A 23372-nucleotide genomic window follows, 5' to 3' on the forward strand; every position below is an offset into this window, starting at 1 on the left:
GGCCACTCTCCTACTTCCTTTCCTTCAGGGAACCACTCTTCAGGTTTGCTGTGCGTCCTTCCAGAAATACCTGCTAGGTGGGAACACTTACTCCGCACTCCAGGTTTCCGTGTGGAGGGAACTGCACCAGAGTGACACTTCTGGCCTCATGCCCTGCCCCTCACTCACTCCTTCGCTCCTGATTGGAAGGGGCATTCAGCGTCCCCTCAGGATTGCTGGAGCTCAGACGTTAAGGGCGTGCTGCGCAGTGCTGTGCTCTTCCCCACACCTCCTCCCTAGGCGGGGGAGCAGGAGAGTTTGCTCGCTGGGAACCCTGTTTCCATTTCCTGCGGGGGGTGGGGGGCGGTTTCCCCTGGGCTGGTGGGCGCAGGGTGTGGAGCGGAGAGCCCGTTCTCCAGCCTAGCTTCTCTCCCCACCAATACCCCTCCAGGATCATTCTCTTTCAGCCATTCCACCTCACTGCTGGCATGGCTGCCGGGTTGGTGTTGGGTTGTGTGGCTCATGCCACAGTCTACTCACTGGTTCCCCGCTGACGGCCATCGAGGTCCTTTCCGAACATTCTGCTACTTCAAACTACGCCGCCCGTGGCCATCCTTACATTTCTTTCTTTCTTTTTAAACATTTTATTTTTAACTATTCTCTACTCCCAAGATGGGGCTTGAACTCCTGAACCTGAGATGAGGCTCCCACGCTCCACCGACTGAGCCAGCCAGGTGCCCCCCAACACACACTTATTAATCTGCACACTTGCATCAGTGCATCTGAAGGGCAGATTCCTAGAAGTGGGGGTGCTGGGTCGAAGGATATGCACTTGTAGTTGATTTTGCTTTTACTTTTTTTTTTTTTTACTCAGTTTAGCTTACCGACACTTGGTGCTATGCCATCCTCCATCTTCAAAGGTGACCTACTGGACCAACTGGTGTGCATGGCCTGGGGCAGGGGGAGGTGGAGAAGCCTCCATGTCACTTTTTTGACTTATTGCCACCCATAGTTCCCCAGGAAGTGTAATCCTGGGCTCTACACACCAGCCTCTGCCATCTCCTGGGTCCTTCCCAGCGGAGCGCCCCTTCCCACGACACACACCCATCTTTCACCCCTGCACCCTCTGCGCACCGTCTCCGGAGACACTGAAGAACACACAGCCCCCTGGGCTGGGAGCTGCATGAACACTGACCCACCAAACCCAAGGTGGCACCGAATTTAACCTTGCCATTCACAGAGATTTATTTCCCCTCCCCCAAATGTCATACTGAATGCCTATCCCTCTTGCTTCCCCTTGTCTTTGTGGGCTTCAGCGCCCGGTCTCAGTTCCCTGGCACAGAGTTCCCTGGAGGACTCCCTTTTTGACACCCTTGGCTGGCTCTCCCTCGCACTATCTAAGTCTCAATTCCAACACCCCTTCCTCAGAGAGGCGCCCGGATCACCTGCTATGAAGCACCCAAGCCCCCCTCCCCATATGATCTATCCTGTCCCCCTGGCTTATTTCCTTCCGAGGACCTCACGGTCTCAAAATACCTCATTTGTTTCCATGCTTATTATCTATCTCCCCCTCTGTTCACTGCCGTGCCCAGTGCACAGAAAGCTATTTGCTATTGTTCATAGTTTTAAAAATGTGTAACTGTGACAGCGCTTGAGAAACTCAAAGCCCTGATCGTCCAGAGGCGGGAACTGAGACCACAGCAAAGCAGGAGCACGGTCAAGACGGGAGCGTGTCCTGGCCCCCACTCCAACGGCCCTTTCGACCTCACCGGGAGACCCCTCAGAGGATGGGAGACAGTCTCCCAATGTCAGCAAGCATTTCCCAATGGCCTCTGCCACGTGCCCCACAACCCACACCAGGCAGCGCCAGGCCCCGTGCGGTTCCTCGGGCGATTTCTTCAGGGGCCGAGCCAGCCCAGGTTCTGAAAGGCCACCTGGATTTGGGCGTTGACCTGTCTGAAGGCGGGAGGCTGCGCTTGGTGAGCTTTTCAAGCTCCTGTCTAGAAATCCAAGTCTTAAGACTTGCAGGACTTCTTTTTTAAAAGTACGTTTTGATCTACATAATACATGTGATGACAAAGAAAATAAAAACCCCCAAAGATAAAAGAACCAAAGGCATGTGATGAAAAACCAACCTCCCCACCCCCCCCACCCCGGTCCGGGCAGTCACTTTTAACCCCTTCAGCTGTGCTTTTCCCCAGAATTCCCTATTTCCAGCCAACATTCCTACACTTCTCGATTCCTCTGCTGTAAACATTGACTTCTTTGCCACCATCGCCCCCCCGCTCCCCCCCCACCCACTCCCTCCATCCCCGCACAGTCTCACTATCCTCAACGTGGATCACCGCCCTTAACATCATATGACCACATAACTGTTGTCAACTGCGGAGCAAAACAGGATGCTGTGATTGCTTTTTCTCTTCTTTGAAGAACACTTCTTGTCCTTGGCACTGCTAGCGGGGGCTCCATCTGCTGTCCACACATCTTTAGTTCTCTCCAGAATTTTATCATTCTGAGCCCTCAGTCAGGCCCCCTCTGCTCCCGGCCACTGCTGCTGCATTCTTCAGGGAGGACTAGCGAAGTCCCCTGACTGGGAGCAGGGCACGGCAATGCTGGCACGACCCCAAGACACAGAGGAGGTAAAGCAGGTCCCGGCGGGGCGGGGGGCACGGGTGCTCCGAGGGCTCACCCACATGACTCTCCACGATTAAAGGTGGAGCTGCAGTTTTACACGGCACGTCTTGTTTTGGACCTTCACGTCAACCATGTGAAGCTGGCCGGACAAGGTATCATTATGCCCACTTCACAGATGAAAAGACAGGCTCACCAAGGCATCAGGTGATTTGTCAAAGTTGGCAGAGATGGATTCCAACCCCCGCTTTTGCAACTCGGGCTCCGGGACATTTTCTGCTACCCTCCTTCCTGCTCACATGTTTAGGGCCTAATGAAAATCACACGGTGGCCCAGTTCGCATCAGGCGAGGGGACACGGGCAGGGTCTGTACCCTTTACCTTTGGTGGGCCTTCCCCCAAGCTCTGCAGCAGACGGGAGGGATCTGGGGAGGCAGCATCTCTCTGCACTGGCCCATGAGCTAAGGCTGGGATATGACCGGGCATATTAGAGGGGGCCTGATGGAGAACCGCACGTAGGTCTTCATTTGTCCTAAAAATAGCGTTTCCTGCATTTTTGATCCTGTTAGCTCACTGGCCCCAATGCTGAAGCCAGCATTGTCTTTATTGATCTACTTGGGAGATGGGTCTGGATTTTGGAGACAGCTCTTCCTTGATCACTTGATCAACGCAGCCCCTTTCCACCCGGAAACTCAGGTGGGTCTTGCAGACTCTCCAACTTGATTTAGGTGCAATGGAGGAACCACGGGAAAGTATCTTGAGATTGAAGGCCTACATGCTCTCCATTCTATAAAATACCCACAAAAATAATCACAAAAAATAATAGGGAACCCAGGGCATTAGAACTTAAGATTCAAAAGAATTTTTTTCCCCCAGGAAAAAGAATCAGTAACCTGCAGAGGAAGAACAGTGAATGGGTTTCTGAGAGCAAGCCCCCTCTGGGCATCAGACCTGGAGTCAGTGGGGGTGAGGCACCGGGAGGTGTCGGTGGGACTCTGGAAATTCTGCGCACAGAACGGAATATCTGCAGCTCAGGGAGTTTTAAGTTCTGACAGTGGATGGGAGGAGGGACAGCACTCCCCGAAATGTCCAGCCAGACCTCAGGTGACAAACAAGACACACCAAACATTGGCATCTCCTCGCTGGCTCTTAGATAGAGGTGCCGTCCTGCTTTACCTTGGCCCAATGTTTGCCTTGTGTGTGTGTGTGTGTGCGTGCGTGCACACACTGCACGTCTAGTTCTGGGTGGGGAGAAACTCCTGCTGGTGACTCACCAGCCCTCCCTCCCCCAGGAGCGACACTTGGTTTGCTGCTGATGGTGGGACATCCCCATGAGGTCTCGCAGGTGAGAAAGAGGTTACGGGGCCTGCCTCAGGCAGAGCAAGGGTCCCCCCTCTCCTTCCCTCCGTAAAAACACAGCTCCCTGCTGCAGCCCCCGCCACTGTGGCTCAAAAGAAGGGGATCTGGCACTTGCTCGATTACGTGCTAGGGAACAAGAGAGCGAGCCGGCCAGCTTCCCGCGGGCAGAGCACACGCTGTTAAGACGGCCACGTGGCCCACCCGCTTCTATTCCCACTCTCGGGAGTTCTTCCTACAATTTAAACCACGGCCCATTCTCAGCCCGAGTTGGAGCCCGTTCCCGGAACTGGAAGCAGGAGGACAATCCTGAGCTGTGGAAGTTTTCAAAGCAGACCTGAGATATCTGGCGTCTGGAGGTCCGGGGTCATTCCCTCGACCCAGAAGAACTCCACCCACAGCTCCGGCTCAAAAGGCCAGGTTTGAACCCTGGGGGAAGGCCACGCTGCCGGAGGGACTCCGAGGCCCGCTCCCAAGCTGGAGGTGCTCCCCCCGGGGCTGGCTGGCCGGAAGCCCAGCCCCTCCCACCACCCACAGAGCTTGGAGGGGCAGTGGCTTTGGCCTCCGTTTTCAGGAAGGCAGAGGTCAGCTCGGCCTCCTGCCCCGGGATCTGGAGACCAGCCATGCTGGAACATCCAGGCGTCCAAGATGCCCTCGGGCTGGCGGAAGCCCCTGTGCCCTGGGCGGCCCAGCTCTGCGTTCACTGTGGCTGGGGCTTCTGGGCATAGCGCCAACACTTGGCTCGCCACAGAAAGGGCAACAGGAGGGACAATGGGATCTAGTGGCACTCCGGGGCAGAGGCCCAGGATGATCCTGCCTGTGCAGCCCCGAGTCTTTCAGTCTATTGGAATAATCATGACCACAATGCACCGATGATAGCAGCCAACATTCAGTGCCTCCTAAGCTCTTACTCATTCCTCGCAAAAACACTATGATGTAGGTGCTATAATTAGCCTCATTGAATAGGTGAAAAGGCTCAGAGAGGTTAAGCAACTTCCCCAAGGTCACACAGCTAGCGAAGGCTGGATCTGGGATTTGAACCCAGGCAATCTGCCCACCCGAAATCTGAATTTCTTTTCCCTCCTGGGGTCCTATGCCTTTAAGATCTGATCAGATGGGTCCGAGTTCCTGCGGCCACAGGTAGCTCTGGATGCTGGCCAGCACTACATACCATTATTCTAGGACCCACAAAGTGAGACACAGGTCACCCACGAGTCCCCCAGGCTGAAAGCGCCTGTCTTCACTGCACGCAGGGTAAACACGTGTCATTGAGGTGACAGCCCCCCGTCAGAAGGATGGGCAAGGGCTATGATCCCCTTTGCAGGCTAAAAGTCAAACTTAGAGGATTTGCCCAGATCATCAAATTAGCAGGTGGCAGAAGCAGGCTCAAACTCCAGCCTTCTGCTCACTGTTTTAAAATGGAACTATTATTCACGCAACAAGCATGTATTGGGAGCCCACCACGTACCTGGTGGTGATACACAGATGAGTCAGGCAGGCCCGCGTCCCCTGGGAGCAGCCGGGTCCGTGAAGAACACGGGTGGCTACATAAGCAAACATGACATGAGGGCATGCATGCTGTGAGAACACAGAGGGAGGTGTGAGCAGCCCCGCAGGGGCATCAGAGGCTTCACGGAGGAAGTGACATCTGAGCTGGGTCTGGAAGGGGAGGGCGGGAGAACAGGCGGTTTGGCAGGAGAGCCAGGGGACGGGGCGTGCTCAGAGCACCGCAGTGCAAGTGTTGTGAGTAGGGTGTGTGCTGGGCAGGGCCTGGGGCTGGGCCAGACGCTTCATGGGCCTTGCTCATGGGCCTTGCTCGGAAGCTTGCACGTTGTCCCAGAGCCCGAGGGGAGGGGTAGGAGGCTTTTAAGGAGGAACATACTGAAACCTGCCTCTGGAAGAAACACATTCCACAGTCAGAAGATGGGTTAGAAGGGAGGCAAAGAGGGGGCACCCGGGTGGCTCAGTCACTGAGCGTCTGCCTTCAGCTCAGGTCATGATCCAGGGTCCTGGGATCGAGCCCCGCATCGGGTTCCTTGCTCAACAGGAAGCCTGCTTCCCCCTCTCCCACTCCCCCTGCTTGTATGCTTTCTCTCTGACAAATAAATAAATAAAATCTTAAAAAAAAGGGGGGGGGGGCACCTGGGTGGCTCAGTTGGTTAAGCGACTGCCTTTGGCTCAGGTCATGATCCTGGAGTCCTGGGATCGAGTCCCACATCGGGCTCCCTGCTCGGCAGGGAGTCTGCTTCTCCCTCTGACCCTCCTCCCTCTCATGCTCTCTGTCTCTCATTCTCTCTCTCTCAAATAAATAAATAAAATCTTTAAAAAAAAAAAAAAAAGGAAGGAAGAGGCAAAGGGGTAGATCCCTGGTGAGAAACAAGGGTCTGGACCGAGGCACCAACAGGCTGGTGAGCAGATAAGCGAGTGGGGGCTCTCCAGAAGTAGAATCACCAAGCCTGGCCCCAGGCTGGGGGATCGGGAGCCCCCAGCTTGAGCAGAGTGGACACTGCTTCCCCTGATGTGCGTGGGTCACTGTTGGAGGAGCATGTTTTCGGGGTGAGGGCAATGGCCCCCTGGGAGAGCCACATCTCTCCACAGTAACAATGTAACAATGTGGAAATGTGTCCAGGCAGTGGGAATACGGGCAGGAGAGAATAAGAGTGGCCAGCAGACCCCCGGGTCACGGGCGGCACATGGAGCCCCTGGTGGATATGCAATCCCACCGGGAAGAAGACTGGGGGGTGGGCACAGGATGGGGAGAAAACCCAGAGCGGACAGTGGGACGCAGAAGCAGAAGCAGAGAGGAGAGACCAGAGAAGGTGGCGTTGGGCAAACTTGCTGATGATGATCTCAGTGACGTGAACTGAAGCCTTTCTTTACTCTTCTCCCATAGCACCTGTCCTGGCCTGATGCTCTGCTGTCATTGTTTACCTGCGTGTTCTTGCTTCCCCTGCGACAGGGCCCTCATATGGCGTGCAGATGGTACTCCCAGCAGTCAGAACAGTGCCCAGTTCGTAAACGGTGCCCAATAAATATGTGTCGAAGGGCCAGCTGAATGAGCCAGATTTCAAGGAGCTAGAGAGCTTAGAAACGCAGCTAGATGTTTCTTTCAAGTTTGGTAATGGAAGGAGAAAGAAATACTTATCAAGGGCCTAGAGCCTCTTCCCCAAGATAAAACCCCGGGCCTAGATGGTTTCACGGGTGAATTCTGCCAAACATTCAAGGTAGAATAATACCAAACCCATACAATAAACACCTCCATAAAATCGAAGAGGAGGGAGCCTCCCCCTCCCCCCCCCGCCCACACCCACACACATGCTCTCATTCTATGAGGCCAGCATTATCCTGGTTCCAAAAGCAGGCAAGACATCACAAGAAAAGAAAAATGCAGACCAACGTCCCTCATGTTCACAAGCACAGAAGGTTTTAACAAAATTTTAGCAAATCGAACCCTCAAGAAGTAGAATGTAGGGGTGCCTGGGGGGGGCGCAGTCGGTTGAGTGTCTGACTCTGGTTTTGGCTCGAATGGTGATCTCGGGGTCGTGGGATGGAGCCCCGCATCATGCTCCACACTCAGCTCAGAGTCTGCTTGAGTTTCTCTCTCCCTCTCCCTCTGCCCCTCCCACTCAAGCTCTCTTAAATCTATTTCCCCACCCACTGAACCCTGGTTGCCCTCGTGATTTCTTCTATCTCGGTGCCAATGCTGAGCCGGGGCCTCAAGAGGCCTCACGCACTTCCTCTCTCTCTGTCCCTGCTCAGCTACCCCAAGAACAAGCCCGGCATGGCTTGCTAGAGGGTAGGAGACTGCACGGAGCCCAGGTGAGCCTTTCCAGCAAAGACCATGCTGGACCAGCCAGCCCCCAGCTGACTCACTAGCTGACCCCAGACCCGTGAGAGAGCCCAGCTGAGCCCAGCCTGCATTGCCCACCCGCAGAATCATGAACTAAACAAGTGTTTTCTGTTTTAAGCCATTACGTTCCAGAATGGTTTGTTACACGGCAAGAGCTAAGTGGTACAGGGGAAATGGTGCTTTAACAGATTCCGTTCTCAAGGACAGAGAGCAGGCCTTACTCATCTTCATAGGCCCAGAGCCCAAGGCTCCTCAGCAAATTTTTGTTGAATGTCTGCTAGTTTGGGCAGCTTTTGCAGAAGAGCTAATAACCGCCATTCTGCCAATGACCAGGCCTGACCCCTCAATTGAAGATCTCACGGCTGGCTGCTGTCATCCAAGGAGCTCCTTGTAATTACACCACCCAGCAAACCCAGACCCCAGCCCAGAGAGGCTTGCTGGTGTCCTTGCAGGCACACATGTCAGCGTGGGGGTGAGGTGGATTTGGATTCAGTGGCTAGGGGTGAAGCAGGTGTCAGACACAGGGTGTTACCCATCCTCACAGCCAATAGGCTGGGAACGTGTTCTCCTTCACAAAACACTTTGTATCAGTGCCTTTCAAGTAATCCCCAGCAGGTCAATGGCATTCACTAACACAGCCTTATCATCTTTCCTAAGTGACAGGAGATGTCCTTTCTATAAGTGCATTCTGCTGGCAAGTTAGGGACCAGGAATCACTTCCTACAACTTCGCCAGGCCAGACGAGCCTTAAACCATTAGAGGCTACTTCAGGCACCACCCCCGCCCGCTAGGCTTACGTCCGTCCCAAATCCATCACTCCTGTTCCTGCCTTCAGAATCTCAGGGGTATCCGCATACCACCCTTGCTCCTACTGGGTTCCTCAGAAAACCCAGAGTGGACAGTGGGACGCAGATGCAGAAGCCGAGAGGAGAGACCAGAGAAGGCGGCATCGGGCAAACTTGCTTATGACGATCTCAGTGACATGAACTAAAGTCTTTCTTTACTCTTCTCCCATAGCACCTGTCCTGGCCTGATGCTCTGCTGTCGTCGTTTACCTGCGTGTTCTCGCTTCTTTACATCTTTATAAAAGGAGACCCGGGATCAGGACTCACATGGAAAGTCAGCATCACCTGCCATTAATCGAGGGTGCTGGGAAAAAGAAATACAATGAAAACAAAACAACGTGATTAGATGCCCAGCTAGAAACAGCGGCCGCTGAGAGCTCATGACCAAGGCCAACTCTGTCTCTCCTTGCTGCAACAGGATGTCACATGTGTTTGGGAAGTATTAAAGATGCTGCCACATGGGGCGCCTGGGTGGCTCAGTCGTTAAGCGTCTGCCTTCGGCTCGGGTCATGATCCCAGGGTCCTGGGATCGAGCCCCGCATCGGGCTCCCTGCTCAGCAGGAAGCCTGCTTCTCCCTCTGACCCTCCCCCTGCTTGTGTTCCCTCTCTTGCTGTGTTTCTCTCTGTCAAATAAATAAATCTTTAAAAAAAAAAAAAAAAAAAAAAGATGCTGCCACAGAACTGAGACTTTCTCCCTGTAAGGTTGGAAGGGAACGCAAAAGGGAATGACTTTAAAGGGGTTCTATTTTATGTCATGCTGGGTATCTATCTTACCTAAAATAGCTGTGATCATCAGTTGTATGAGTCAACTTGGTTGAGCCACCGTATTTCTGTGAGGGTGTTCTTTAGAAGCGATTAACATTTAAATTGGTGGGCTTTGAGAAAAGTGGATTACCCTCCCTCGTGTGAGTGGCCCTCGTCCCATCAGGTGAAGGCGTGAAGAGAACAGAAAGGCTGACCTTCTCCAAGCAAGAAGGAATGCAGCCCGTGGATGGCCTTCAGACTCGAACTGCAGCATCAGCTCTTCCCCGGGTCTCCTGCCCACCAGCCCGCCCTGCAGACTTTGCACTCACCAGCCTCCATAACTAGGTAAAACAATTCCTTAAAATAAATCTCTCTCTACATACACACCTCCTGAACTGGTTCTGCTTCTTGGAAAACCCTGACCAACACAGCATCTCTCCACCAGGGTTCCCCACCCATACAGAGTCACTAACCTGAGAGCTGGCGGGTCACGCCCCTTAACTGGGGGGTCGGGGGGTGGGGTGGGGGAAAGACAGGAAGAAATTCCCTCCGTAAAACACTCAAGATCAGGGCAGACGCTGAGCCAGCTGGGGAGCCATTGCCATGAACTTGGAATTGCAGGGTACCATTTCTCCGCCAGGATGCCTGGTGAAGTTGGGGGGGGAGGATGGGCTGTGAAGGAAAGGCTATCCCCCAAATCCCTTGCCCTTTGGACTGGGGCACCTCTGATGGTGTGGCATCTGCAGCTATGACCCTGTCGAGCCATGGAAGTGGGAAAGCGACCCCACAAAATGAGAATCGCGAACTCATGCTGTCTCAGCCGAAAGGCGCTGTGTGATCATGCAGAGCCACCCGTGCCCGAAGGCTCCGCCTGCATTATTTTCCCAGCACCCGGTTTCCATCTGTATGTGCCCCGGGACCAGGGACCTCACCGCTTCCTGACCCCGCATCTAATTATCGGGCCCTACATTTCAGAACAAGGGTTTCTAAGACTCTATTTGCCTGTCACCTTCTCAAGTACCACCGTGGGATTCTACTGCGTATCAGTCTTTAAATAAACCCGTTCTCTAACAGAAATACGCATATTTTTAAAAGAAATCTTTTGGCTCCCTGGAAGCGGAAAATCAGCATCATTGGCCATAAATAGAGACTGATTGTGAAAATAAACACCCCCTCCCCCCAAAAAGTCCACAAGTCCTGGCTCAGTGCTGTTGTCTGTCAAAGGGCTGAGCCGGAGACCCACTCTGTCTGGTTGAAGAAGGCAAACTAAGTCGGAAAGGCATGAAACATGTCAGCACCAGCTAACATTTGCCCGCGGTGGAATCAGAACCATTGAAAGAGAACTGAAAAGGGGACCAGTTTCTCAAAAAGTGGCTTAATGCCATTTAATGTTGTGTCCAGAGCCACCCAAAGTCACTCCAGCATCGTGCAGAAAACAGCACCTTTCATTGATTGCAGTTTTCCCTCGAGCAGCCCCCACCCAGGGGGCTGCAGAGCATGTGGCCCCCCCTTCCTTCCACACACGCCCCCCACCGCCCACTCCGCTGGACCAGCCAGTCCCAGAACCTTCGATGGGTCCTCACTTAGACCCAGAGGCCCCAGCCCCCAGGAACCTGCTCGAGAATCGATAGGAGCCTCACCAGCAGAAGCTTCCAAGGAGCAAGTGAGCTGGTGGGGACATGACAAGGGGCAGCCACTTGGCACAAGAGTCTGGCCGCTCTTCAAGCAACTACGGTTACCGTAGGACCCAGCAATTCCACTCCTAGGGATTTACCCAAGAGAAAGGAAAACACATGTCCAGATATGTACGGGAATGTTGATGGCAGCATTATTCTCAACGGCCAAGAGATGGAAACAGCCCATGTATCCCCCAACTCATGAATGGATAAACAAAATGCGGTCTGTCCATTCAGGAGAATATTCTTAGGCCATGAAAAGGAAGGAAGCCCTGACTCCTGCTATCACGTGGATGAGCCTTGAATATATTACGTGAGGGTAAAAAATCCAGACACGAAAGGCCACATAGCGTATGATCCCACTTATAGGCAAGGTCCAGAATAGGCAGATCTGTAGAGATCGAATGCGCATTAGTGGCTGAGTTCACTGGGGGCTGGGATTCCAACATCTCTACCCTCTGACCCCACAAAGACTCCTAAGAGCCATCTGCGGCCCCTGACGTGGGAGTGAGGGTGAAGACTAGAAGATTCTCCAGTAAGAGGGCCTCCAGGCACTCACTGTCCTCCTCCCAGCTGGGAAATCCCACCTGGCCTCCTGCTTTTGAGGTTGTCCTCCAGGCTTAGAGGACGGGCAGGCCCCTGGGTGCAGGGAAATGCATCCTCCAAGGCTCCTCAGCTCCTGCCTGGAACCTGCCATGAAAGCACCAGGGCCCCACATGGGAGAGGCTGGGCCAGGGCTCAGCCAGGCTCCGGGACACGGCTGGGTGGGTGTCCTGGGGTGAGGTCCAGCAGCCCAGGGGCTGGGAGCATGACTTTCCAGGTGTCTCCAGAGGGGTGAGGGGGTTCTCGAAATTCTCCGGAGCAGGGGAAGCCGCATCATTAGCAGCCGATGCCTGTGGCATCTGGGGGATGGGTGGGCATACCACGGAGTAAAGGGCCTCCGGGTGCAAGGGCACCACTGCCTCATTCCTGCCCTGTGCGTGCACCACCTGTTCTCCACGTGGCCCCTGTCTGTACGACAACTAGCTTAAATCGGTTAGTCTTTAAATGGGGATTACTCCGGGGCGCCTGGGTGGCTCAGTTGGTTGGGCAACTGCCTTCGGCTCAGGTCATGATCCTGGAGTCCCGGGATCGAGCCCCGCATCGGGCTCCCTGCTCGGCGGGGAGCCTGCTTCTCCCTCTGACCCTCTTCCCTCTCATGTGCTCTCTCTCATTCTCGCTCTCTCAAATAAATAAATAAATCTTGAAAAAAAAATAAAAATAAAATAAAATAAATGGGAATTACTCCATAAAATGGAAATCAATAACCCTTGCCAAGGGACTGACACTTTAGTAATCCACTTTAAAATAAATGTGAGCACACCCCAGTTTGTAACGTCTGCCTGTATGCTATAGAAACCATCTCCAGAGGCCCGCGGGCGTGCAGACCACACTCTGGGCGTGGCGGTGATGAAGCCGCTTTCGGGCTCTGGCCTAGAAGAATGTGACCCGTCCCACTGATATAAATGGATGCTGACCGTGACCCCCGGGCCTGACCCGGCTCCAGACAGAGTCAGCTGCAGGAGGGGAAGGGGGCAGCTGCCCATCCCCAGTTATCTTGCACACTCTCCCAAATCTCTCCCCTCCGTTCTCACCTCCTGCAGCCTCCAGCTGGCTCCTCGCCCACCCGCCGGGGGCCTCCTTCTGGGACTCCTCCCCCGGGGCCGGCTGAAAAGCAGAGCCCAGGACGCCAGGTGCCTCCCTCTCTCATGGGCCAGGGATTCACCAGGTACCTACTGCGCACTTAGCTCCACGCCGGATGCAGGAGGTGCCCTGGTGAACTCAACAGATGGGGATCCCTGCATCCACCAGCCCTTGCCTCCCTCAAGCAGGGGCCTGTCCTTCATGAGACAGGCTGGGGGGGTGGGAAGCTCATGCCCGGGACCCTCGGGGCCAAGAGGGCTGACTTTGGAGGAATAATGCTCGCCTCCCAGACACCCACCAGAGTATCTCTAACAAAGGAAGTTTCCTGGCTCAAAGGCAGGGATGATTTCAAGAAGAGGACGCAGAAGTCTGTTTTTACAATGAGGGACGTGACGGGCATACACCAAATGCAGTAGGGTCTCTGGGGTCCATGAGGCTTGGATTCAAACCCAAACACAGCCACTGGATGGTTTTAAGCAAAAATTCTAAGGCTCTGCTCTTCCATCTATAAACGGGAATAATAATAGTCCCTACCTCATAGGGTTGTTGTTCATTTTAAACGAGATAAAGAATATAAAGCCCGCAACCCAGGAAACTGCTCTGGGCCCTACAAATGCTAAAAGAGCAGCAATGCTAATTATTATTCTTGCTCCTAACAACACCGGCAGAATCGAAGTCATTTTCTACTACCCTCAAATTCCAACCTAAAACACAGTTCCATACCTGGGTCCTTGTGTGTCTCTGAATGCTCTTCAAAGCTCCAGGCTCCCATCCCCCACGGAGTCCTGGACACCTTGCTGGGGTTCTCATCATGGTCCTGCCGAGGCCACTGTATCACTGTTGACCCCTCTGCCGTTCACAGCACCCGGACAGGAAACCCATCACACCCACGAGGCATCCACAGTGGGATGCTCCAACGGGGTGCTCCGTGGGGGCTGGAGGGCACCTCCCGAGCTAAGTCCCCATTACTCCGGCCCCGGGTGACCGCCCAGCCCCCACCCCGCCCCTCTGTCCGCAGAGCCTCCAGCAGGCCACCCAGCTCCTAAAGCTCCCTGCCCCCAAACCTGCAGAACCCGAGCAGCTTGCCGAATTCAGGAAGACCATTTGCCTATTCTTGAACTTCGGGTACGGAGGTAGTTCATGAATCTGTTCTCTTCCTCCGTTCCCGGCTGCACACCCACAACCATCACTGCTTGGGCAAATCCTAGGGACTCTTCCCAGCCCATCTGCGGTCCTAGGGGCTTCAGGAAAGCCTCGCCGGCCGCACGACCATGGGCTTCCCTGAAACCACATCTCTCGACTGCGGTCCTGGCGCGGGCGCGCGCGTGTCCTGGACTCATCATCCCCTGGCCAGACAGCAGCCTCCTTTGAGGAGAGGGAGATCCCCCTCTGCCTGTAGCAGCTCACCGCACAGAGCTGCTAAATAACACCCATCAAGATGCAAGCAGGCTAGCTAGCCTCTCCCTCAGCCTTCCCTGGGTTCAAGCAAGCCACTTCTGTCTACATCTATATACCAACTCCTCCAATCCACAGAATGACGTCCAAGGTCATCCCAGCAGCACACTGACCCTCACTAAAGATGGTGAGACTCCCCGGGAAGCTGAGTGGCTACTCGGTCTTAAGATGAACACAGGGGCTCTTTGCAGAAGAGGAGCTTGGGTGGGGAGCTCACAGATGCTCCGGATCCCTCATGTTGTCAAAAGTGTGAACTGTGTCCATCCCATAAGTTCCGGTTATGCCAACTCCCAAATGTCAGTCACTCCAGGCCTAAGATTTTTGTTCCGGGTCACCTGTGCTTACTCACGAAATCCCTCAATTATTTAAAAAAGTGCTTTAAAGTTGGGGCGCCTGGGTGGCTCAGTCGGTTGGGCGTCCGACTCTTGATCTCAGCCCAGGTCTTGATCTCAGGGTTGTGAGTTCAAGCCCCTTGCTGGGCTCCAAGCTGGGCGTGAAGCGTACTTTAAAAAAAAAAAAAAAAAGGATTAAAAAAAAAACTTTTAAAGTTGAAAGCATACACTTTAGTTTCACTCTACCCAATAGTATCGGTGAAATTATGGGTCTGGGTGCAGTTTATGTTTTTTTGAAATACCAACTGAGAAAAAGACATTAATTACTCTTTCCTGTTTTATGTTCAGCTGCAGAAACTTTTAAAATTATCTTGCGTGCTACCCATGACAACCCAATGTGGGACGCATTCATGAAAACAAGATTGATGAGACGACTTTGGGTCGTATTTATTCACTGCAAATTTTTTTAATTAATTTTTTTTTATTATTAAGGAAAGGCCAGTTGCCAGATAAGCTGGTGATCAGAAGTGTCAGAACAAGAAATCTTCAAAGTGCCTTCTCTATGGGGAAGCAGTCTGCACTGAAGGACTTAATTTGTCCATCCCTCCATTCTGGGCCATAGCTAGTTAATTCACACTTATATTTCTCAAGATCATCGTGATGCTGAACGTCACTCTGCGGGACCCTTCCTCCAGCTCTAGACCTAGGAATGCTAAGAAGCTTCTAGAAGCTGAGGTCATCCAACCTGTCCACAGAGGGTGGGAGTGCGGGCAATCTCTTCACCCTCAGTTCCCTTTTAGATCAACAGAAGCCCTGCTTCCCAAGGACGGTGAGGGCTGAAGGAATTCAATTATTCTGGTTAATGGCTACTCATTAGGCAGTGGAGATACCCATGTGAACAAAACCAACAGTGTCTTCAGATGGGAAGGAGGGAGGGGCTCATTTAGCCAATTCTCCTCCAGCCCCCCTCCTCCCTACATCCTGCCCCAGGATGGGCCAACATCCCCAGAGTCCGACAGCTGTGCCTCACAGTGACCCAGTGCCAAGTGGGAGTGACCCATGCCTAAGCATGGCTTCCTGCCCACCTTGCTCCCATCAGTACGTAAGCGTGGAAACCCAGCATCCTAGATGGATGACATGCCCTAAGGGGACCCTGACCCTGGGGACCTCGCCTGGAACCCCAATGACCACTCCTAAGCCACTGGGCTCCTGGGCAGTGAGTCCCTAGATCCAGATCTAGTCCTGGTTCTGCTGCCAACCTGCTGGGTGATGTTGGGTGAGTTAAACCCCACCCCCCCTGCCGCGTGTCCCTCATTGTCACACTGGGACTTTCTAAGGTTCTCATGCCCTTGAAATTCCCCGATCTTGGCCCATGGCTGCCCTGAATGCAGAGAGCTCTCACCCCCAGGCCTCACCCCAGGCCTTCACCCAAGGTCTGGCTGCCTGGAAGAGCCCAAGTGACTGGAACAGAGCTTCACTGGTTCTTCTGCGTCAGAGACAGCCCCCCCCCAGCCCCCACTCTGGGTATCGGGTTACTAGCCCAGCACTCTCTCGCTGGGTGGCAGCTCTGTCTCCGATATTTTTAGACACCCCCTTGGCCTGTCCCTAACGAAAGCCAGATGCATCTGAAGAGGAGTCCACTCTCTGCCCTCTTTGGGTAACTCCTGCACAAAGCCAGACTCCATCCCTCCTGGGGCAAGCAGGGGAGCCTCCTCTTCCTGCCACGCCCACCCCAACCCCTATTCCTTCCCTGGACAAGCTGAAGCCAACCTCCAAGACTCGGGCCTCCGTGGCCTGTGCAGAGGCCCCACCTGTCCACGGAGCCGGGCAGCAGCCACAAATTACAACACACACACACACACACTATCTGCCCAAGGACGGTGGCTGGACTCTTCCTCCCAAACAAACATGCCAACCAGCCAGCAATCCAACGCCATCCCATCTGGCCTGGAAAGGCATTTATATATTTTTGTCTCAACAAACTTCCCTCCCTGGTTGTGTCCGGCTGAGCCTACTATGACAAAGGGCTGGCCTCTGCTGGGCTCCCCATCCACCACGAAGGTGGCAGAGAGGGACAAGAGAGTCCCCCGGGGATGAGAAATTGACCAGTGGAGTCAACTGATGAATCACCTGTTGCCACAAAATGGAGAGTCTGTACGCACACGCACGCGGTTTTAGCTCCTGCCTGGAATATTACATGCGAGGCAGAGAAAGGAAACCTAGGTGAAACTTTCACTTCCACTCCAGAAGAAAGGGCCTTATAAAATACCCGTGTGTGCGGGGCGGGGTGACCGAGCGGACATGCCCGGTATGTACAGTTACACCCTGGGGAGCCCTGCTTGCCTCTCCTGAGCCGTGCCATGCACCCGGGGCCACGCCAGCCAGACACGGTGCCACCTCTCCCCTGGGTGGGGCGGTCCAGTGGCCGCCCCAAAGCCTGGCCACCAGGCTGGCCACCTCCATGCCTTCCACCACAAACACCTGTTTAGGTGAATCTCAGTTTCCCCACTTTGGGGACAGAGGAGGCTCCAGGCTATGTGGCCTGCTCTCAGACTCTCACTCCCACTCCCCAATTCCTGGCAGGGGTGGAGGCGGCAGATCCCAAGTCCCTCAGTGGGAAAACAGGTTCGGCACCTTCCTGCCACCCCCATGCCCCTCCCTCGGCTGTGGGCTTGGCATCTGCCAAGGCCCCCGTGGGCATCTGGGCCCTGGTTTCTCCAGGAGGGTCTCTCCTGAATTCCAGGAAACCCACCAGGGCATTTCCAGGTGGATATGGAAAGGCTTGCGGTGGGGGGGGGGGGGGGGGGGGGGGGGGGGGGGGGGGGGGAGTCTGATGGGGATTCAAAGTCTGGCTCTTGGCACTTACTGGCTCAGTGAGCTTGAGAAACTGAATGTCTCTGGCCTGCCTCTCCCCACCTGCCACCTGGGAGCGGGGATGGAAGCAGCTGTGTGAGGCTTCCAGAAGGGGAGAGAGTGGGCGCAATGCATACTGCCAGGCACCCTGCAAATGTTCCATGAGCTTTGGTTCTCATCCTGGTCCTTTCCGGACTCCTGGAGAAACCCGAACTCCTCTCCCCTCCTCAGCCTCCTTACACTTTCTTATAGTGAGGCCAAATTCTGGGGACAGGTGACCTGCAGCAGTCAGCAGCCTCTGAGATTCCTTACTAATTCAGACGGAAGCAGAGAGGGGGCTGGAGCCTTTTTTTTTTTAATTGTGGTAAAATATACATAACCTACTATCCATCATTTAACCACCTATAATTGTAGATTTCACATACTTTAAATACATCCAAAATGTCATGTAACCATCATCACTATCTATACCCCAAATGTTTTCGCCCTCCCCAACAAAAACTCCAGACCCAGTAAGCAGTAACTGCCCACCCCCTGCCCCAGTCCCTGGTAACTTGTACTTTCTGCTTCTGTCCCTATGAATTTGCCCCTCCTAGGTAGCATTGGCAGGATCATACAGGATTTGGGCTGCAGGTTTCTCAAGCCCCTCACCCTTCCTCACCCCATCACTTTTCAGGCTGGTCTCTCCACCTGGTACACAGCCAAGGTAAAAGATCACTCCCCTGACCCCACCCCACCCCACCCCACATGCACATCTTTGGAGCCTGGGAGGAGGCAGTGCGCCTTTTCCCAAACCTGAAACTGGGCTGTCTGCCTTGTTCCAAAATAAGGTTTTGGGTTCTGTGGCCTGGACAGAGGGCTTTGCCCTGCAGGGTGTCCCTCCTATCCAGGTACCCTCGACTGGCCCCTGGTCATAATGTCCCCCTGTCAGCCCCAAGTTAGGGCCTCCTTTGGGTGTGTTTAGGACCCTGGAGAGTGTATAGTCCCTCTATACACGAGCTCTGGCCTCCCCTTTCTCTGGAATCCACGGGTGGGGTCCTCAAAGCCCCCCACCCCAACCAGAGTGGGGAGCGAGAAGCCTCATCCCAGCGGCGCCTCCAGGCTCCCCCACCACTCCAGACCTAAGGAAGTTGCTCCTCGTCGCTGGGGGGCGCAACGGAGCCGCCGCCGGGGTCGAGGAGGGGACCCACCGACCCCGGCCTGGGCGCAGCCCGTCCCTCCCGCTCGGTGAGGCGGGGGACGGTGCGCCGAGGCGCCCGAGACCTTCCTGCGACACGGGACGGCCCTGGACTCCGACAGCCCCGGGAGCGCAGTTGGCCAGGGCGAGGGGAGCCGCCCTGACTCCTCCCCAAACTTTTCCCGCCCGCCTCGGCGCAAAAGGCGCAGGAAGCAGTCCGGGGGTGGGGAGGTGGAATTCGGGGTCCGGGGTGAACTCGGCGCAGTGGGGCGGGGGGGGGGGGGGGGGGGGGGGGGGGAAGTCCGCGCCCTGGTCGTCTGGCTGAGGACCGGTGGGATTTCGGTACGGATGGGCCTCGGCCCCTCCCTGCTCGCCCCACCCAAGGCGAGGACCCCCCTCGGTCCCGTGGGTGCGGGGGCTCGCGGCCCGCTCCCCGGGCGCACGCTGCCCGCAGCCCCGCGACGTGGTCCCGCGCCCCGCGCGCGCCTCCCGGGGAGGGCGAGCCCCACTCACCGGGCGCTGGCGGCTGGACGGACGGACGGGCTGGGGCGCGAGGCGAGGCCGCCGGGCTGTTTTGAAGCTCTGGGCTGGGACTGCGCGCCCTCCCTCCTCCCTCGCGGTGGCGCGGAGCCTCCTCCCTGCGTCCCCTCCTTCCCGGATCCCGCCTCCCGGGCCGTGATGTCAGGGGCCGGGAGAGTGGAGTGGGAGGGACAGCGGCAGGCGGGAGGGGGACGCTGGCGGGAAAGGCCACAGCCCCGGGAGCGCCCCGGCCCCCCGGCCGCCTCCCCGCGCTCCCCCAGCCAAGTTTGGGGCGGAGTCAGTCCCTGGGTCGGGGGAAAAGGGAGAAAAGCGCCGCTCCTTCGAGCCAGGAGTCTCTCCCCCGCGCTCTCCCTGACGGGTTTCCACTCCCTCCCCTCCCCTGTCCCTCGGCTCCCCCTTTCTCCTCTTCCCCTCCTTCCCGTAAGGGTCAAGAACGAGGGTTCTGGAATCCGACTCCCTGCTTTAGAACCCCTTCTCTGGCGCTGTTCTTCAACTTCTTGCTCCTGTCCTTCCCGTTTCCCGCCTCAGTTTCCCCATCTGGAAACTGAGAGGACTCATGTGCTCTGGAGGTTCTTGGGGGGATGGGGGAGGAGGCCAGAGGGACCCAAGCCTCATCTGTGGAGTGGGGGGAGCAGTTAGTATGTGGAAAAATTGAAGAAATTCCAAAACAGGGCCACGGCGGGGGACAGTATAGTTTAAGCTTTTAATTTAACAGGTTAATGCTATTGGCATACACCCCAAAATACAAGGCAGGAGACTGTGCTACGGAAGAGAGAATTAGAAACACTTTTAGGAAATACTAATTTATTGTGCACTAGCTGGTGGGGCCAGAATGCCATGTTTAAATTGTCTGATGCAGGACACCTGGGCAGCTCAGTCAGTTAAGCGTCTGCCTTCGGCTCAGGTGATGATCCCAGGGTCCTGGGATCAATCCCCACAAAAGGCTCCTTGCTCAGTGGGGAGCCTGCTTCTCCCTCTGCCTTCGGGTCCCCCTGCTTGTGCTCCCTCTCTCTCTCTCTCTCTCTCTCTCTCTCTCTCTCGCTGACAAATAAGTAAAATCTTTAAAAATAAATAAATAAAAAATAAATTGTCCCGTGCCTTTTTTCAGTCCTGCTGGGGAGCTCTGCAAGGGGAAAGCCTCCCTGGGTGGAAATTAGAGATCCTTATGATATTTGGGACCCCCTCTAAAGGGCCACCCCCCCCCAAGATCCTGAGGTTCCCCAGCTGCTTCAGTGGCTGATCTGTTATCTCTCTTTGAATTCTGGAATTTAATGGCTGCTCAAGACCGCCATCCCCCAAGCAGGGGATTTTCTGTCGGGCTGGAGCAAGGACAGGAAGATGTTCATTTGAACTGAGACTCTGCCTTTAAAAGGGAAGGAGGTTGGGGTCTGGCTGCTGCAGAAGAGAGCCAGGTGGGTCCCCCCCCCACCAGCAGGGACAGTGGCACCTGCTGTCCCACGGCCAGTGGGAGGACAGAGGGCACTCAGAAGGCTCTCCCAGAATGGACAGCCCGGGGCAGGGGCTGGAACAGGTGGGTTTCTGCCCTTTGCGGAGTGTCTACTGTGTCCCATCACTTTGCAAACATCACCTTCGATATAACACAACAGCCCTGCAAAAGAAGTTGCCTTCATTTCATCCATGAAGAAACTGAAGGTCAGAGAAGCTACTGCTCAAGGGCCCCATGAGACACGTGGAGGGTGGATTTACACCCAGACCGACGGCAGCAAGCCCCACTCTTCTGTTCCCACCACGTCGCTATTTACCAAACGCTGACCACGGTCAAGCCATCATTCCTGCTCTATCAACATGCCACGTGAACTAGCATTCACTTAATTTTTTTCCTTTAAATCGACTCTGTTTATTTAACTATATTTATTTCAAGAGGAAGCCCTATAGCATCACAGGAAACAGGAAACCAGTGCCATTCACCAAAGAGAGAGGACAAACTTAACAGATACAAACACTACCCAAAATAACAAAAACAACAACAACAAAACAGTATACTCTAGCCAGATCCTGTTGCCTGAAAGAGTCTGTGAACCTGAGGTTCGGGATCTATCAGTCAGCCTGGGAGGTGTTAAGGACCCCCTAGCACAGAAGGAGACTCCCCTTGTCATCAGAATCATTGCAAGATCACCAGGAAAGGGAAACTGGCTCTCAATCTGTGATTCAAAGCTAGGCGGTGACTCCTCCCCATATTGTTATCACCTAAACCACCTGCCCTGTGCCTGCTGGTGGGGCGTGCCTCACCCTCGAAGAACCTGGCCAGACAGCAAAGAGCCTCTCCAGGATCCAGAGAAAGGAGTGGATCCATCGCTCCTCTCTATTGTTCCCAGAGCCACTCCAGAGCCCCAGCTCCCCTCATATTCACCTGCTGCCTGTGCCACCTTGTTTGGTTTCTTCAAATACAGTCCTATCACTCCAGTAAGACTTGAGGCAGAAACCTGCCTTTACCCACTTGTGTTTCCACTCCTGGTGTTTCCATAATAAGCTTGAAACCTCAATGTGGTGCAGGGAGGGGGGCAGGGGAATAAGAGTGTGCTCAATTGAGTTCTGGGTCCCAAATCTTTTCCCCCGATAGAGTACCTCCACAGCCCAGCCTCATGGCCAGCAGAGCATGCATTCCCCCTTGACCTTGAGCTAGACCATTGACAGGCTTTGGCCAATGGGATATTAGCAGACAGGACACACACGCAAAGGCTGGGAATGTGCTTGGGCAGTAGGGCTTGCCCTCTTGTGCTCTCGCCATTTCCATAAGCAGAATGTACCTCCAGGAGCCCACTGTTCCCAGAAAAATGAAAGACCTGGGGAGCACAGCTACCCTCGGTGACCTGCAGAACTTCCATCTGGGACGCAGAGCTGCTACAGCCAAGCTGCAGACACGTGAAGAACGAGGAATGCATGTTACTGTTGTGTGCACTGAGGCAACGTGGTTGGTCGTTTCATAGCAGTAACTGGGTGATGAAAGGCTGGGGGTGGGGGTCGGGTGGAGAAGAGAAGGTCGTTGAGAACTCTATCATCTCTTGTGTGTCCTTTCTGGCTGGCATGTTTTAAGCTTCTGCCAGTTGCTTATAACCTGCTTCTGCTGACTCTTTTCTGTTCTTACAAGGAATGACAAGGGGTTGCAGCAGGATAGGTAATGGAGAAGAACATGCGGGCTTTTGTCAAGAAGGATCGAGACCCAGAAGAAAATACCTAAATCCACAAAGTTAGGTTGGGAATGGATCAACTATAAATGTGATCTGACCATCGAAACCTGCTTTTGGTTGGTGGGCCCATTTAATCTTGACAGGTGGCAGGGGGTTCTCTAACTTCCAATGAATAAGTATTTCCTTTGAAAACAAACTGATGGACCATGTGATCTTGCCTCCCAGAGCTCACACCCTTGCATAATCCCCTCCCCTGGAGAGTGGGCAAGACACACAACTGGCTTTTCACAAATACAATAAGACAAACATGAGGGATGTCACTTCCATGAGTAGGTTAGAAGAATTGTGACTGAAGCACGGACCATGTTAGAGAGGGCCACCACAACGAAGAACCCAGTTAAGCCATGCCCAGATCCCTGACCCACAGAGACTGTGAGTTAATACATGTGTGTGGCTTTAGGCTCCTACGTTTTGGAGTAATTCGTCATGCCGGGATAGATAACTAACACGCTAAGAAAAGACTTAATATCCACTGCCTCGGATTTGGAGGGATGGGTTCTAGTTGTAATCTTTGTATCGGTCAGGATAGGCTGGGTGATGCCACAGTAACAAATGATCCCACGATCTCTGGCTTACAACACAGGTATTGCTATATCTTGATTATATTATATGTCCGTTATGGGATGACTGTGACCACGTGTCTATATTGTTTTTACTTCAGGCTGCAGCTGATGGAGCAGCCTCTATAGGGACCAGTGCTGGTCTCAGGGAGATGGGAAGATAAGGGAACGAAGCACACGCTGGCTATTAAAACCATCTGCATGCTCACATTTCATGGGAAAAGCAAGTCACGAAGCCAAGCAGCAAAAAAAATCTCCCACTGGCCACATTATCCTGGCAAATCACTTTATCTCTCAGGGTCCAACTCTATCTTTGACCTTGGCTGACAGCTCTACATGCCTCTGGAGGTAGGAATGCAGTAAGCACGTCCAGAGAGCTCACAAGTGACATTTTTTCTTGACTCCTCTTCCAGATGTGAAGCAGGATCTTCAGACGAGGAAAATCCTCAGACCCAGGAAACATTCCAAGTATGAAGGTTATAG

The 23372-nt window shown here is 54.3% G+C and overlaps 1 protein-coding gene across 4 annotated transcripts in view; it reads right to left on the reverse strand.

The window, feature by feature from the left end:
- Positions 1-19212, reverse strand: part of EMP2 (epithelial membrane protein 2) — a 31130-nt gene extending 11918 nt beyond the window's left edge. Inside the window, exons 1-2 of one of the 4 annotated variants that reach the window (XM_035022260.1) lie at positions 19094-19212; positions 8871-8964 (exon numbers count right to left, since the gene is read on the reverse strand). The gene's annotated coding sequence lies outside the window, so the exon portion shown is untranslated. Of the gene's footprint in view, positions 1-2305; positions 2583-8870; positions 9068-19093 lie in introns of those variants that run through there. The other 3 variants (XM_035022257.1, XM_035022258.1, XM_035022259.1) reach the window with 3 other exon arrangements.
- Positions 19213-23372: the final 4160 nt, after the last annotated feature.

This window comes from Mirounga leonina, unplaced genomic scaffold, assembly GCF_011800145.1.
Source record: "Mirounga leonina isolate KUSES-001 unplaced genomic scaffold, KU_Mleo_1.0 Mir_175, whole genome shotgun sequence".
Classification (NCBI taxonomy): Eukaryota; Metazoa; Chordata; class Mammalia; order Carnivora; family Phocidae; genus Mirounga; species Mirounga leonina.